Source organism: Oncorhynchus clarkii, chromosome 7, assembly GCF_045791955.1.
Source record: "Oncorhynchus clarkii lewisi isolate Uvic-CL-2024 chromosome 7, UVic_Ocla_1.0, whole genome shotgun sequence".
Classification (NCBI taxonomy): domain Eukaryota; kingdom Metazoa; phylum Chordata; class Actinopteri; order Salmoniformes; family Salmonidae; genus Oncorhynchus; species Oncorhynchus clarkii.
In genome coordinates, this window is record NC_092153.1 from 58,310,219 (window position 1) to 58,325,708 (window position 15,490).

The 15,490-nt window shown below is 43.6% G+C and overlaps 1 protein-coding gene across 1 annotated transcript in view; it reads right to left on the reverse strand.

Moving 5' to 3' along the window:
* Nucleotides 1–15,276, reverse strand: part of LOC139412634 (collagen alpha-1(VII) chain-like) — a 115,595-nt gene extending 100,319 nt beyond the window's left edge. The window contains exon 1 of the mRNA XM_071159319.1: nucleotides 15,211–15,276. The gene's annotated coding sequence lies outside the window, so the exon portion shown is untranslated. The remainder of the gene's footprint in view (nucleotides 1–15,210) is intronic.
* Between the last annotated feature and the right edge of the window lie 214 nt (nucleotides 15,277–15,490).

The following is a 15,490-nucleotide window of genomic DNA, read 5'->3' on the forward strand; positions in this document are numbered from 1 at the left end:
TTGGCACACCCTGTATTTGGGGAGTTTCTCCAATTCTTCTCCACAAATCTTCTCAAGCTCTATCAGGTTGGATAGGTAACATCGCTGCACAGCTATTTTCAGGTCTCTCCAGAGGTGTTCGATCGGGTACAAACCGAGCTCGGACTGGGCCACAAGGACATTCAAAGACTTGTCCCGAAGCCACTCTTGTGTTCTCTTGGCTGTGTGCTTAGGGTCGATGTCCTGTTGGAAGGTAAACCTTCGCCCCAATCTGAGGTCCTGAGCCCTCTGGAGCAGGTTTAGCAAGGATCTCTCGGTACTTTGCGCAGTTCATCTTTCCCTCGATCCTAAGTAGTCTCCCAGTCCATGCTGCTGAAAAACATCCCCACAGTATGATGCAGCCACCACCATTCTTCACTGTAGGGATGGTGCCTAGTTTCCTCCAGACGTGACACTTTGCATTCAGGCCAAAGAGTTCAATCTTAGCTTCATCAGACCAGATAATCTTGTTTCTCATGGTGTGAGCGTCCTTTATGCCCCTTTTGGCTAACTCCAAGTGGGCTGTCATGTGCCTTTTACTGAGGAGTGGCTTCTGTCTAGCCACTGTACGATACAAGCCTGATTGGTGGAGTGCTGCAGAGATGGTTTTCCTTCTGGAAGGTTCTCCCATCTCCAAAGATTAACTCTGGAGCTCTGTCGGAGTGACCATCGCGTGCTTCGTCACCTCCCTGACCAAGGCCCTTCTCCCCCGATTGCTCAGTTTTGCAGGGCGGCCAGCTCTAGGAAGAATATTGGTGGTTACAAACTTGTTCCATTTAAGAATGATGGAGGCCACTGTGGTTTGGGGACCTTCAATGCTGTAGACATTTTTTGGTACTCTTCCCGAGATCTGTGCCTCGACACAATCCTGTCTTGGCGCTCTAAGAACAATTCCTTCGACCTCATGGCTTGGTTTTTGCTCTGTGCACTGTCAAGTGTGGGATCTTATATAGACAGGTGTGTGCCATTCCAAATCATGTCCAATCAATTGAATTTCAAGATTGATCAATGGAAAAAGGATGCACCTGAGCTCAATTTTCTAGTATTTTCTAGTCTCATAGCAAAGGGTCTGGATACTTATGTAAACATTTGCAAAAATGACAAACCTGTTTTCACTTTGTCATTATGGGGTATTGTGTGTAGATTGGTGAGGATGTTTTATTTATTTAATCAATTTCAGAATAAGGCTGTAACGTAACAAAATGTGGAAAAAGTAAAGTGGTCTGAATACATTCCGAATACATTCCGATTGCACTGTATGCTGTTTAATAGACAAATTAAACAACTTCTAGACAAATTAAACAACTTCTTTGCTTGCTTTGAGAACAATATAGTGCCACTGACACGGCCCACTACCAAAACCTGCGGGCTCTCCTTCACCGCGGCCAACATGAGTAAAACGTTTAAACATGTTAACCCTCGCAAGGCTGCCGGCCCAGACGGCATCCCTAGCCGTGTCCTCAGAGCATGCGCAGACCATTTGTCTGGAGTGTTTATGGACATATTCAATCAATCCCTATCCCAGTCTGCTGTTCCCACATGCTTCAAGAGGGACACCATTGTTCCTGTACCTAAGAAAGTGAAGGTAACTGAGCTAAACGACTATCGCCCCGCCCCGTAGCACTCACTTCCGTCATCATGAAGTGCTTTGAGAGACTAGTCAAGGATCATATCACCTCCACCCTACCTGACACCCTTGACCAACTCCAATTTGCTTACCTCCCCAATAGATCCACAGACGATGCAATCGCAATCCCACTGCCCTAACCCATTAGGACAAGAGGCATACCTACAGTGCCTTGCGAAAGTATTCGGCCCCCTTGAACTTTGCGACATTTTGCCACATTTCAGGCTTCAAACATAAAGATATAAAACTGAGAGCATCATGAAGAACAAGGAACACACCAGGCAGGTTCGAGATACTGTTGTGATACTGTTGTGAAGAAGTTTAAAGCCGGATTTGGATACAAAAAGATTTCCCAAGCTTTAAACATCCCAAGGAGCACTGTGCAAGCGATAATATTGAAATGGAAGGAGTATCAGACCACTGCAAATCTACCAAGACCTGGCCGTCCCTCTAAACTTTCAGCTCATACAAGGAGAAGACTGATCAGAGATGCAGCCAAGAGGCCCATGATCACTCTGGATGAACTGCAGAGATCTACAGCTGAGGTGGGAGACTCTGTCCATAGGACAACAATCAGTCGTATATTGCACAAATCTGGCCTTTATGGAAGAGTGGCAAGAAGAAAGCCATTTCTTAAAGATATCCATAAAAAGTGTTGTTTAAAGTTTGCCACATGTCACCTGGGAGACACACCAAACATGTGGAAGAAGGTGCTCTGGTCAGATGAAACCAAAATTGAACTTTTTGGCAACAATGCAAGACGTTATGTTTGGCGTAAAAGCAACACAGCTGAACACACCATCCCCACTGTCAAACATGGTGGTGGCAGCATCATGGTTTGGGCCTGCTTTTCTTCAGCAGGGACAGGGAAGATGGTTAAAATTGATGGGAAGATGGATGGAGCCAAATACAGGACCATTCTGGAAGAAAACCTGATGGAGTCTGCAAAAGACCTGAGACTGGGACGGAGATTTGTCTTCCAACAAGACAATGATCCAAAACATAAAGCAAAATCTACAATGGAATGGTTCAAAAATAAACATATCCAGGTGTTAGAATGGCCAAGTCAAAGTCCAGACCTGAATCCAATCGAGAATCTGTGGAAAGAACTGAAAACTGCTGTTCACAAATGCTCTCCATCCAACCTCACTGAGCTCGAGCTGTTTTGCAAGGAGGAATGGGAAAAAATGTCAGTCTCTCGATGTGCAAAACTGATAGAGACATACCCCAAGCGACTTACAGCTGTAATCGCAGCAAAAGGTGGCGCTACAAAGTATTAACTTAAGGGGGCTGAATAATTTTGCACGCCCAATTTTTCAGTTTTTTTTAAGTAGTTAAAAAAGTTTGAAATATCCAATAAATGTCGTTCCACTTCATGATTGTGTCCCACTTGTTGTTGATTCTTCACAAAAAAAATACAGTTTTATATTTTTATGTTTGAAGCCTGAAATGTGGCAAAAGGTTGCAAAGTTCAAGGGGGCCGAATACTTTCGCAAGGCACTGTATGTAAGAATGCTGTTCATCGATTACAGCTCAGCATTTTAACACCATAGTACCCTCCAAACTAGTCATTAAGCTTGAGACCCTCGGTCTCGACCCCGCCCTGTGCAACTGGGTACTGGACATTCTGACGGGCCGCCCCCAGGTGGTGAGGGTAGGAAACAACATCTCCTCCCCGCTGATCCTCAACACAGGGGCCCTACAAGGGTGCGTTCCCAGCCCTCTACTGTACTCCCTGTTCACCCATGGCTGCGTGGCCATGCACGCCTCCAAATCAATCATCAAGTTTGCAGTGGTAGGCTTGATTACCAACAACAACGAGATGGCCTACAGGGAGGAGGTGAGGGCCCTCGGAGTGTGGTGTCAGGAAAATAACCTCACACTCAACGTTATCAAAACAAAGGAGATGATCGTGGACTTCAGGAAACAGCAGGGGGAGCAGACCCCTATCCACATCGTTTATTAAAATACTTGTATTTAAATCATATAGTTTGGTTTCTATACTTCAAAACAAAATGGTAGGTCCAGGTAGTCACAAAAATAGATAAATTGTGATTTTAATGAATGGAGCAAATTTGGAGTGGAAGTCTTATTCCTGTGAGCGAGGAAGAGCGTTTTTTAGCGGAGCAGTTGGAAAGTATGTGGAGCTTCGGAGCACCTCTCATGGAGCAGGATTTCTGACCGCTCAACTCCGCTCACATACTGTAGTCTGCTATGGGCTGACTTAATAGACCACTGACTGACTGAACTGTGCTGCTTGGAGGCAGGGGGTGAGAGAGCCCGAGGCAGGGGGTGAGAGAGCCCGAGGCAGGGGGTGAGAGAGCCCGAGGCAGGGGGTGAGAGAGCCCGAGGCAGGGGGTGAGAGAGCCCGAGGCAGGGGGTGAGAGAGCCCGAGGCAGGGGGTGAGAGAGCCCGAGGCAGGGGGTGAGAGAGCCCGAGGCAGGGGGTGAGAGAGCCCGAGGCAGGGGGTGAGAGAGCCCGAGGCAGGGGGTGAGAGAGCCTGAGGCAGGGGGTGAGAGAGCCCGAGGCAGGGGGTGAGAGAGCCCGAGGCAGGGGGTGAGAGAGCCCGAGGCAGGGGGTGAGAGAGCCCGAGGCAGGGGTGAGAGAGCCCGAGGCAGGGGTGAGAGAGCCCGAGGCAGGGGTGAGAGAGTCCGAGGCAGGGGGTGAGAGAGTCCGAGGCAGGGGGTGAGAGAGCCCGAGGCAGGGGGTGAGAGAGCCCGAGGCTGGGTGAGAGAGAATGAGAGCAACAGAGAGAGACAGAGGCAGGGGGGTATTAGAGTAGTGCTGGGACTATACCAATATCATGATACTCATTAGTAGAGTGGCAAGGAAATAAAACAAAAAAGAAGATTTAACTTCTTAAGAAAACAGCCCTAATGTTGGAAACAAACATCATTATGTTGTCATCCAGAGTCACATTTATTTATTTTCCAAGCTATAGCGCACAATATTTTACATAAAGCAGGTTTTTAAAGGACAAAAGTTCGGTCTGTTTCGTATTTTCATTTATGCCCTTCGAAAAAAATATTGTGATACCGTTATCGTCCCGGTCCTAGAATAAAGTGAGTGTGTCTGAGTAAAAGATGGAAAGAAATGAACGAGAAAGGGAAAGAGATCGTGGAGAAAAGAAGAGAGTGAGACAAAGTAAGGAGGCAGTGAACACACACTGTACTTTCTCATAAGAGAGCAGCTGAGGCATGGAGGTAGTACAGACAGTGAGAGATGCCATTCTCCTGGGGGGGTCGCAAGCCGTCTCATAGTGACAGAGAGGACTGTTGTGTAACTGCAAGATTCCCTTGGCGTGACATAAGCACAGGGACAGAGTAGGACAGAGAGGGGGGGGTGGGTGTCATAGTCAATTATACAACTATTTCTCTCACTGGTGAGTTTTTGTGTAGGCCTAAGTGTACAGTGGGTGACACAGCATTTGCCCCTATCTGTGACGGGAGCAATGTTATAAAGAGCAGCTCTACTGTCGGCCTATCTGTCTGAGTTCAAGAACTTGACAGGACGACCCAGTCAATGATCTTTAACCTCTAACCCCCAGGGCAAGTTGTGCACCTATCACCTTGGTCTGGAAGGCACTAGCCTCAAGCTTGATCATGTCCACATTCTCTTATTAGCCAAGCAAAACAAAGAGACTCCATTTTGATCAATTGTCTTAGAGAAGTTCATAACCCTGCTTGCACAAGCTCCCAACATGCCCCTGGGGAGGAAGATGTAGCAAATTAACAGTGTCAGTGACTTTATGAACCTCAAGCTTGAAGACTTTGTACTTGTAAGACATTTTTAAGTTTCTGCATTTCTTTAAACTTTTTTAAGTTTCCCTGTCTCTAGTGCATCTTTACCTGTCTCACTGCAAGAACATCTGCTCTAATGAGTCACTTTCCCCAAATAGACACAGAGAAAGGACCGAGACAAACATACAAAGAGACTCTTTCCTCTACAGATTATGGCCTTTGTCTTGTTCATATTCCATGAGACATTAACAACCACTTAAGATCCAGCCTTTCGATATCAAACCCTAAACCCACATAAAAACATGAGTCACATCAGTTCCATACCACTGTCTAGACATCCCCAACCTCCATACAGACCTTTTAATAACCTCTGCTTTACCTAATTTTTCTTCTGAAGCTCCCTGAAGACAATAGATTCAGCTCCCTGACAAAACCAAGATGGACTCACACATGAAAGACAGTAACCAACAGCAGCCTTCCCTTCCACAGATGGAACACTTGGTAACAGTCCAGATCTCAACACAATGCAGCCCAGAAGAGCACCATGCCAGAAGCAGCAAATAAACCATGAATGAGGAGGAGAACAAAAAAAACAAGGATAGAGGAAAGAGGGGTGAAGGTGAAGGCTGAGAGGATGAGAGAGAGAGGAAAGAGGGGTGAAGGTGAAGGCTGAGAGGATGAGAGCGAGAGGAAAGCGACTATTGAGAGAAGGTAAGGAGGAAAACCAGACACTTCAGAGAAGGAGGAGAACTGGGTGTCAATCACTGTGGCGATGGGGGAGGTAGAAAAAACTGCAAAAAGCAAAACCCACAGTAAATTCACAACAGCTCATAGAGGGATGGAATGAGGGAAAGAGAGAGCGAGAGAAAGAAAGAAAGCCCATGGGAGAGAGGAATATATAGAAAGTGAGATGGAGAGAGAGTGGGAGAAAAAATTGAAAGATGAGGGAACAAACAGAGGGAGAGGAAGGGCTTTGCACTGCCAATTAAAGTTCTCATTGGATCTGGCAGACATATAACTACAGGATGTAGTGCTAGTCTCTTTGATGTGCTGGTATTGGAAAGTTCATTCAGCAGCTTAACAAATAATAGCCCAGCACAACAAAGAGACTAGCACGGTATAAATGGTATGAGTCAGAAAGCACCACCCTGCCCTTAGCAAGAGTTTTATTATGTCAGAGGAAGCTTCAGCCACCCACATCCCAGCCATCCCACACCTGCCTAGCTGGCTGGGCTGAGTCACACTGGCCCACCTGAGAACAAAACTACTAACTAACATATAGCCCTAGGTCTGGCTGTAGTTCCTGCTACTATTACTTAGACAGGGTGGATTGAGCCTGCTGCCTAGCTCCATTACCCCCAGCCTGATATATATCGGCTACAATTGATTTACCTTTGTAAATAAACGTCTTGAAATAAACGCCATTGACACCAGTTCCCAATATGAAGGCCATCAATCAGTGTGAAATCTCTTATTTTGAAGACTTTTACAGAGTGTGAAATATGTAATGTTGCCAAGCAGACAAGGTCATTGCTTACGTAATCACCTGAGGCAAAACACTGCAACTATACTATACAATAATTGTCACAGAATACCATACCAATGTGGAGAGAACAAAGGCTGAAAATTGACTACAGACATCCTGTTCTTTTAAATTAACAGGCATGAATGCCTGTTTAGAAGATACACTTCATCCTGCATATTACTTCTTTGGATTATGAAGTCTAATGAACCAGGTGAATTCTGCCATCTGATGATGGATACTGAGGTAATGAGATGTGCTACAATTTGAGTTGGTCTGAGACTGTGAGGCAAGTCTATAGAAGTAGCCTAGTCTGAATCAGAACAGGCATTGAACCTTAGTTCGCAATATCAAAAACCTGATTTAAAAACAATTATGGCATAATTTGACAAGTAAGATGCTGATCAGTTGTCTGGTCTCATTCAAGTGCTTTGTCTCAGGGAGAATATTTTTTGGTTGATTGATAAACACAGAAAGCTATGCCTATGTCTAAGCACCTCTATAGAGGCTAGAGCAAACATGAATAAAACAAAGAAGCATACTCCATATAAAACGATGTAGATAGTATACCGTGCACTTTCACTAAGTGAGTAGCCTAAACAGGGGCGGACTGGCTGGCTCAGTGGGCCTGTCTATCATGTTTCTTTTGGCCAAAATGATCATTATTTGGCTAAAACAATAAATTGAACCTTTATTTAACTAGGCAAGTCAGTTAAAAACAAATTCTTATTTACAATGACGGCCTACCCCGGCCAAACCCTCCCCTAACCCAGACGACGCTGGGAAAATTGTGCGCCGCCCTATTGGACTCCCGATCACAGTCGGTCTGTAGTGATGCCTCTAGCACTGCAATGCAGCACTTTACACTGCTGCGCCACTTGGAAGACTAATAATGGGGCCATGAGGAAAGAAATGGTCCGGTGTGGGATCCTTGAGAAAAACAATTGGGCCAGTGTGGTCCCAGTCCGCCCCTGAGCCTAAGAAACATGCTTAATGGCCCCCTGCCATGACGGTTTCGGGGTTTCCACTAGTTACCACAGGCAGAAAGTAAAAATGGTCTATATTGTAAAAATGTATGAAAGCAAACGTTTGCTTTTTGGTCTTAATTTAAGGTTAGCGTTAGGCATAAGATTAGCAGTGTGGTTAAGGTTAGGGTTAAAATCAGATTTTATGAAGAGACATTTTTTAAATAGGGTTTATGACGTTGTGGCTGTGGTCATGCCAGGCCCCCAGTGTCCGGTCTGGAGCGTGAAGACACAGGCTTTGCTGGGCGGTTACTGAGTAGCAACCGATGATTGTTGATGGCGCCAGTGGGCAGGGCTGCCATCTTATCGGCTCTCAACCAATCATGCTATTTTTTTAACTTGTTTTGTACAATGTTTCTGCTACCATTTCTTTTGATTATGACCGAAAAGAGCTTCTGGACATCAGAACTGAGATTATTCACCTCAAATGGGACAAACTGCAAGCACATATATCATACCAACGGGACATTAAAAACTGTAACATCTTATGTTTCACCGAGTCGTGACTGAACAACGACATTAAGAACATACAGCTGGCGGGTAATACACTCGATTGGCAAAACAAAACAGCAGCCTCTGGTAAGACACGGGACGAGGGCCTATGCTTTTATGTAAACAACAGCTAATGCACGATATCTAAGGAAGTCTCAAGGTTTTGCTTGCCTGAGGTATCTCATGTATCTCATGAGACCACACCATTTACCTAGAGAGTATTATCTATATTTTTCGTAACTGTCTACATTCCACCACAAAGCGAGGTTGGCACTAAAACCACACTAAATGAGCTGTATTCTGCCATAAGCAAACATGAAAACGTTCATCCAGAGGCAGCGCTCCTAGTGGCCGGTGACTTTAATGCAGGGAAACTTAAATCAGTTTTACCAAATTTCTGTCAGCGTGTTAGATGTGCGGCCAGAGGGGAAAGAAATTCTGGACCACCTTTGCTCCACACACAGAAACACATACAGAGCTCTCCCTCACCCCCAATTAGGCATATCTGACCATGACTCTATCCTCCTGGTTCCTGCTTACAGGCAAAGATTAGAGCAGGAAGCACCAGTGACTCGGTCTATAAAAAAGTGGTCAGATGAAGCAGATGCTAAACTACAGGACTGTTTTGCTAGCACAGACAGGAATATGTTCCGGGATTCTTCCGATGGAATTGACGAGTACACCACATCAGTCACTGGCTTTATCAGATGGTGCATTGAGGACGTCGTCCCCACTCTGACTGTACGTACATACCCCAACAAGAAGCAATGGATTACAGGCAACATCCACACTGAGCTAAAGGGTAGAGCTGCCACTTTCAAGGAGCGGGATTCGAACACGGAAGCTTATAAGAAATCCTGCTACTCTCTCCGATGAACCATCAAACAGGCAAAGTGTCAATACAGGACTAAGATCGAATCGCACTACACCGGCTCCGACACTCGTCCGATATGGCAGGGCTTTCAAACTATTGCAGACTACAAAGGGAAACATAGTCGAGAGCTGCCCAGCGACACGAGCCTACCAGACAAGATAAATAACTTCTATGCTCGCTTCGAGGCAAGTAACACTGAAACATGCATGAGAGCATCAGTTGTTCCAGATGACAATGTGATCACGCTCTCCGCAGCCGATGTGAGTAAGATCTTTAAACAGGTCAACATTCACAAGGCCGCAGGGCCAGACGGATTACCAGGACGTGTACTCCGAGCATGTGCTGCCCAACTGGCAAGTGTCTTCCCTGACATTTTCAACCTCTCCCTGTCTGAGTCTATAATACCAACATGTTTCAAGCAGACCACCATAGACCCTGTACCCAAGAACACTAAGGTAACCTGCTTAAATGACTACCGACCCGTAGCACTCACGTCTGTAGCCATGAAATACTTTGAAAGGCTGGTCATGGCTCACATCAACACCATTATCCCAGGAACCCTAGACCCACTCCAGGAACCCTAGACCCACTCCAATTTGCATACACCAACAGATCCACAGATTATGCAATCTCTATTGCACTCCACACTGCCCTTTCCCACCTGGAAAAAAGGAACACCTATGTGAGAATGCTCTTCATTGACTACAGGCTCAGCGTTCAACTCCATAGTTCCCTCAAAGCTCATCACTAAGCTAAGGACCATGGGACTAAACACCTCCCTCTGCAACTAGATCCTGGACTTGCTGACGGGCCGCACCCAGGTGGTAAGGGTAGATAACAACACATACGCTATGCTGATCCTCAACACGGGGGCCCCACAGGGGTGTGTGCTCAGTCCCCTCCTGTACTCCCTGTTCATTCATGACTCCAACATCATCATTAAATTTGCTGATGAAACAACAGTGGTAGGCCTGATCACCGACAACAATGAGCCTATAGGGAGGAGGTCAGAGACCTGACAGTGTGGTGCAAGGACAACAACCTTTCCCTCAGTGTGATCGAGACTAACAGAGCCTGACAGAGCCTGGGCGCGAACCCAGGGACTCTGATGGAGGAGATGATTGTGGACTACAGTGGAGCAGGTTGAGAGCTTCAAGCTTCCTGCCATCCAGGACCTCTATACCAGGCGGTGTCAGAGATGGGCCCTAAACATTGTCAAAGACTCCAGCCACCCTAGTCATAGACTGTTCTCTCTGTTACCGCACGGCAACTAAACAGCTTCTAAACAGCTTCTTTTTTTTGTGCCATTCAGCCCACTGAGGTATTATAAGTATAATAGTATAATTCTGACACAAATTTACATTCAAAGAACAAGTGAGACAGATTCCCACCTTCTTTTTCACAGAAAACACAGATATCATCAATAGCCACACATTTGGATATCATATAATTACATGGATATATCTTATGTAAAATTGTAACTTTGTTTGGTATACAATATTTGTAAGGCCTTAACCATGCATTTTTCCTGACAATGTCAGGAATAAGCGTGTTCCAGAAAAACGTTCCTCTCGGTGTAAGTTGGTTTTGTGAATGAAGAATTTGTCTTATATATTTTTACGACAAGATTTCTCAAGTAAGCCCACGCCTTCCAATCTGAGTTCTGGATAAACTTTGTGATCATTACCAAAGCTAAGATGAGTTTTCATTAGTGTAGTTAGACCACTGGGAACTGCTTTGATCACAGAAATAAACTCTCTGAAAGGTATTGGAAACTATTTAAATGTTATAAATTGTTCATATGTGAGAATATTACCCTTGTTGATGAAAACATCAAGAACAAAGTCAATATTCCTCTCATGCCAGCTGGGGTAGAACAATGACTTATTCCTTACAGTTATGTCTTAATTATTCCACAAAAGAGCTTTATGTGGAGACAAATTGTGCAGGAAACATATTTTCTAGGCCATTAAAGCTTGTTGGTGAAACCTAGCCAATTTAGCAGGTAATCTTTCAGGAATATAATTACATTTCAGTCAAATTTGAAGACCTCCCTCCCGACTGTATTGAATCAGTAATGATCAAACATCTTATCTTAAAAGTGTTATTTATATCAACAAAATCCAACACTTCTAGACTGCCTTCAGCTCTTTTGTTAGAAAGTACTGACTTTTTTAGTTTGTGAGACTTATTTTTCCAGATGAAGTCAAGAAAGGTCTTATTGATCTCTTTACAAGTGGAAGGATTTACACATAACGATAATGAAGGGTACACAAAACAAGACAGTCCCTCTACCTTGGACAGAAGTACTCTCCCAAGTATAGAAAGATCTCTTTGTAGCCAATTATTGAATATATTTTTGGTTTTCTTAATTTTAGGAGAGAAATTCAAATGTTGTCTGACTAGGTGGTTTTTTTTACAGATGTATTCCTAAATATTTAACACAGTACTTCACATGAATATTTTCTATTTATTTATCATCAGAGTCAAATAAACATAAGATTTCACATTTAGAAACATTACGTTTTAATCCTGATGCAATAGAAAATGCAGTTATAGCATTAAGGGCATGGGCGACCTGGTCTTTGTCTCTTAAGAAAAGAGTAGTATCATTAGCCAGTTGAGAAATGTTGATTTCTTTGTTAAAAATGGTTAAGCCATACAAATTAACATTTTTCAGAATATCGAAAGATAGAAGTTCCACAACCAAAATGAATAAAAATGGCAAATTGGGCATCCCTGTCGTACACTTCTGTTGATACTGAATATTTTGGAAGTATTAAGGTTTAGTAACACAGAACTATTTATATCTTTGTAAAACATCCAAATTACTTTGATAAAATTTTCACCAAATCCCAAAAGTTTAAGAGACCTAAAGAGAAATTAATGTTCAATTGTGTCAAAGGCTTTACAGTAGTCCAAAAATGATACAACCGCATCTGAGTCAATTGCATCTGAATAATCTATAAGGTCCAAGACTAAACGAATGTTAGAGTTTATGTGACGGCCCTTCATAAATCCTGTTTGAGTCTCATTTATAATGGTATCTATCCCTTTCTTTAATATTTTGGTGTAAACCAGAGCAATCAATTTGTAATCAATATTTAATAAAGTAATTGTCAATGAGACAAGGGTCTTTATCGAGCTTCGGAATCAATTAAATAAGGCCCTGTTTCATAGTAGAGACCATTTCCCCACTTTTAATGCAATCTTGAAACATATTAAAAATCAGGTATTCTATTAACTCCCAAAACTGTCTATAGAATACAACTGAGAGGCCATCAGGGCCAGGATATTTCTCTTTTTTCATTGAATTCAGAACATCTCTAATTTCTTCAATTGACACAGGTGAATCGCAAAATGAGTGGAAATCATCCTAAATTACAGTTATCTTCCTGAAATTGAGAGCTGTAAAAGTTTTCATAAAAGGAATTGACAAATGATGATATTTGTTTTCATAAAAGGAATTGACAAATGATGATATAAAACATTTGAGTCAGTTATAGATTTTCTTTAATAGTTTCTGAATGGCTGAATGTCATGCGTCCTCCGATACACAACCCAACCAGCCGTACTGCTTCTTAACACAGCGCGCATCCAACCCGGAAGCCAGCTGCACCAATGCTACACCGTGCACCTGGCAACCTTGGCTAGCACGCACTGCGCCCGGCCCGCCACAGGAGTCACTGGTGCGCGATGAGACAAGGAGATCCCTACTGACCAATCCCTCCCTAGGTCGCAGCCGGTTACGACAGAGCCTGGGCGCGAACCCAGGGACTCTGATGGCAGCTGCAGTACAGCGCCCTTAACCACTGCGCCACCCGGGAGGCCCCCATAGTTTCTCTTTTCAAGTGCAAAAAAGTAAATAGTGTTTCTTTCCCCCTCTTCAATCCATTTTGCTGTTGACCTTACAAAGGCATCCTTGCCAGATCTGTGTAAAGCTGTTCCAATTCTAGTTGTAAAGACTTGAATACAGACTCCTCTTCTTCAGACAGATTATCTTTCTTTAGAAAACTGTCAAGCTTGCTCATCATCTCTTTTTCTCTAAGGTTCTTTAATCGCATCAGCTCTTTGGCGCGTTTAATGGCTACCACTCTGATTTTATATTTGAAAAATTCCCATCTACTTCCATGACCCAAGTCTTTTCTTGCAAAAATATAATTAGCTAACGATTTGATGTTTTCAATGAGAGTAGAATCTTTAAGAAGTGTGTTGTTTCATTTCCAATATCCTCGAGAACCTTTTGATTTTTTAGTAGCTTGTACATTCAGGGAAATCAAGTGTTGATCAGAAAAGGGAGCCAATTGATGATCTACATCTATAACAAATTAGGAATAAATCTATTCTAGATTTACGTGACAAAGTTTTGTTGGTCCAGGTATAACCCTTTGCATCTGGATTGAAATAACGCCAGGCATCCTCAACACAGAGATCCTTGCATAATGTAGTGATAATATTGCTATTTTGTGGGCTTTGACTCGTTCGAGGAGGAAAACGATCAGCAGATGCATCAGGTGTTTCATTAAAATCCCCTGAAATAAATTGGAAAGGCCTGAGTATTTGCGCTAGCACTCCGTGCACACAGGGAGCAGTGCGAGCAGTGACGTCGTCAGCACGTCTTCCAAAAACATGACATACATTGGATGACTGTAAAATGTTAATATCTGGAGTGCTGGAAAACAAAATCGGCCTCAGCGACAATTATTTGAACAATTTAATGGATGTTTTGTGCATAAAGGTGATGACTAAAGTGTCTTATTAGCCATTTTTAAATCTGACATATCTATGTGGCCATTTATGGAAATTGTCTTTCTGGGCCGGCATCCGTTAAACTGCAGTACCGAAACAAAACTGTAGGAGAAGTCAGAACCGTGTTTCTAGATCGGAACCTTGGCCCCTTGATTCAGCCACATTCAGCAATATGGCTCGCTTGATGTGCAATCGAGACAGAGTTCCGATTGAGAAACAGACCAAGCAGACCTGGCCATGGTTTGGGGTTAGAGAAGTGAAACATTCTTCCTTAGTTGTTAATTTTCTCAAAATCTAAAAGGCACGACCTAGATAGTAGTTGAATATGTTATTACTCCAACCTTGTGAAAGTGACAAACTGACAAGTTATAATTTTAGTCAAAATCAACTTTATAATGAAGGCTTGCCTTTGATTTGACGGCCTAAACATGCGCAGTTCGGTGCAAAAAGACTATTAGAGGTGTTTCTGCGCATGACCTTAGTTAGACAACATCGCCTACAAGCATGGGATTTCTATAATCAGTTTCTGCCTTCATACTGTACGGTCATTGATTGGAAGTTTTCTATAGGAATATCAACGACATCAACGCTATCACTATCTACTAGTTTTAATATCTATGGGTAACTAGTGACGACAACATTTTAGCGGCTATTAAGGATGCGCTGATGGTCATGTGTGACCAGCTTTAATGTGGTCCTAGGCCGCTAGCTGTCTGGACTCCACACTGACAACCCATTTAGCCCAGTTACGATTAAATTAAATCGTCAGCAATCACACTTTATAATCAAATTGATTAATACAAACTATTTGAGCAACTTTTAAAACAAAAATGGATGGTCAAGACTCCACAACTTTGCGCCTGAGAGGCACCTTTTGGCAACTACACTAACATTTCGGCAATTCCTCCTTAATTGGACCAATAAATCATCGTTTCCTTTATCAGTGACATGGAGCAAATCCCCCGTGAAGCTGGACGCGTAGACCTAACCGCCTGCACTCTGCAGAGCATCCCAGCTCACAACGGACGGCCACGACCTCACCTGACAACGGTTCAAGTCCTAACTCACCTTTCCACTTGTAGCATAATAATCCACCAGTGGCTCCCTGTTCTGTCTCCAAAATACTGAGAGTTATTCAATTAATAAGCAAACTGTATATTTACTCTATCACTCCAGTCCCTTGTCAGATAGCCGCCTCTGCTGCATAACGTTTATGAAGAGTATCGTGGTCCCGCGAAGCGATGATCAAAGTCGTGTATAATTTAACTGTAACACAGGCAGACTCGTTGGCTCAGGTTGGGCAGAAGCTGCAGTACTGTAAGTCCAGACTTGTTCGGTTGCCTGAAGGAGAGTTCCCTCGTTTTCCTTTTATTTTTTTCAGTCTCATTTTCTCTCTCTCCCTCCAAGTCCCGACCTGGGATTGCAAGCTCTACCCGCCCATGT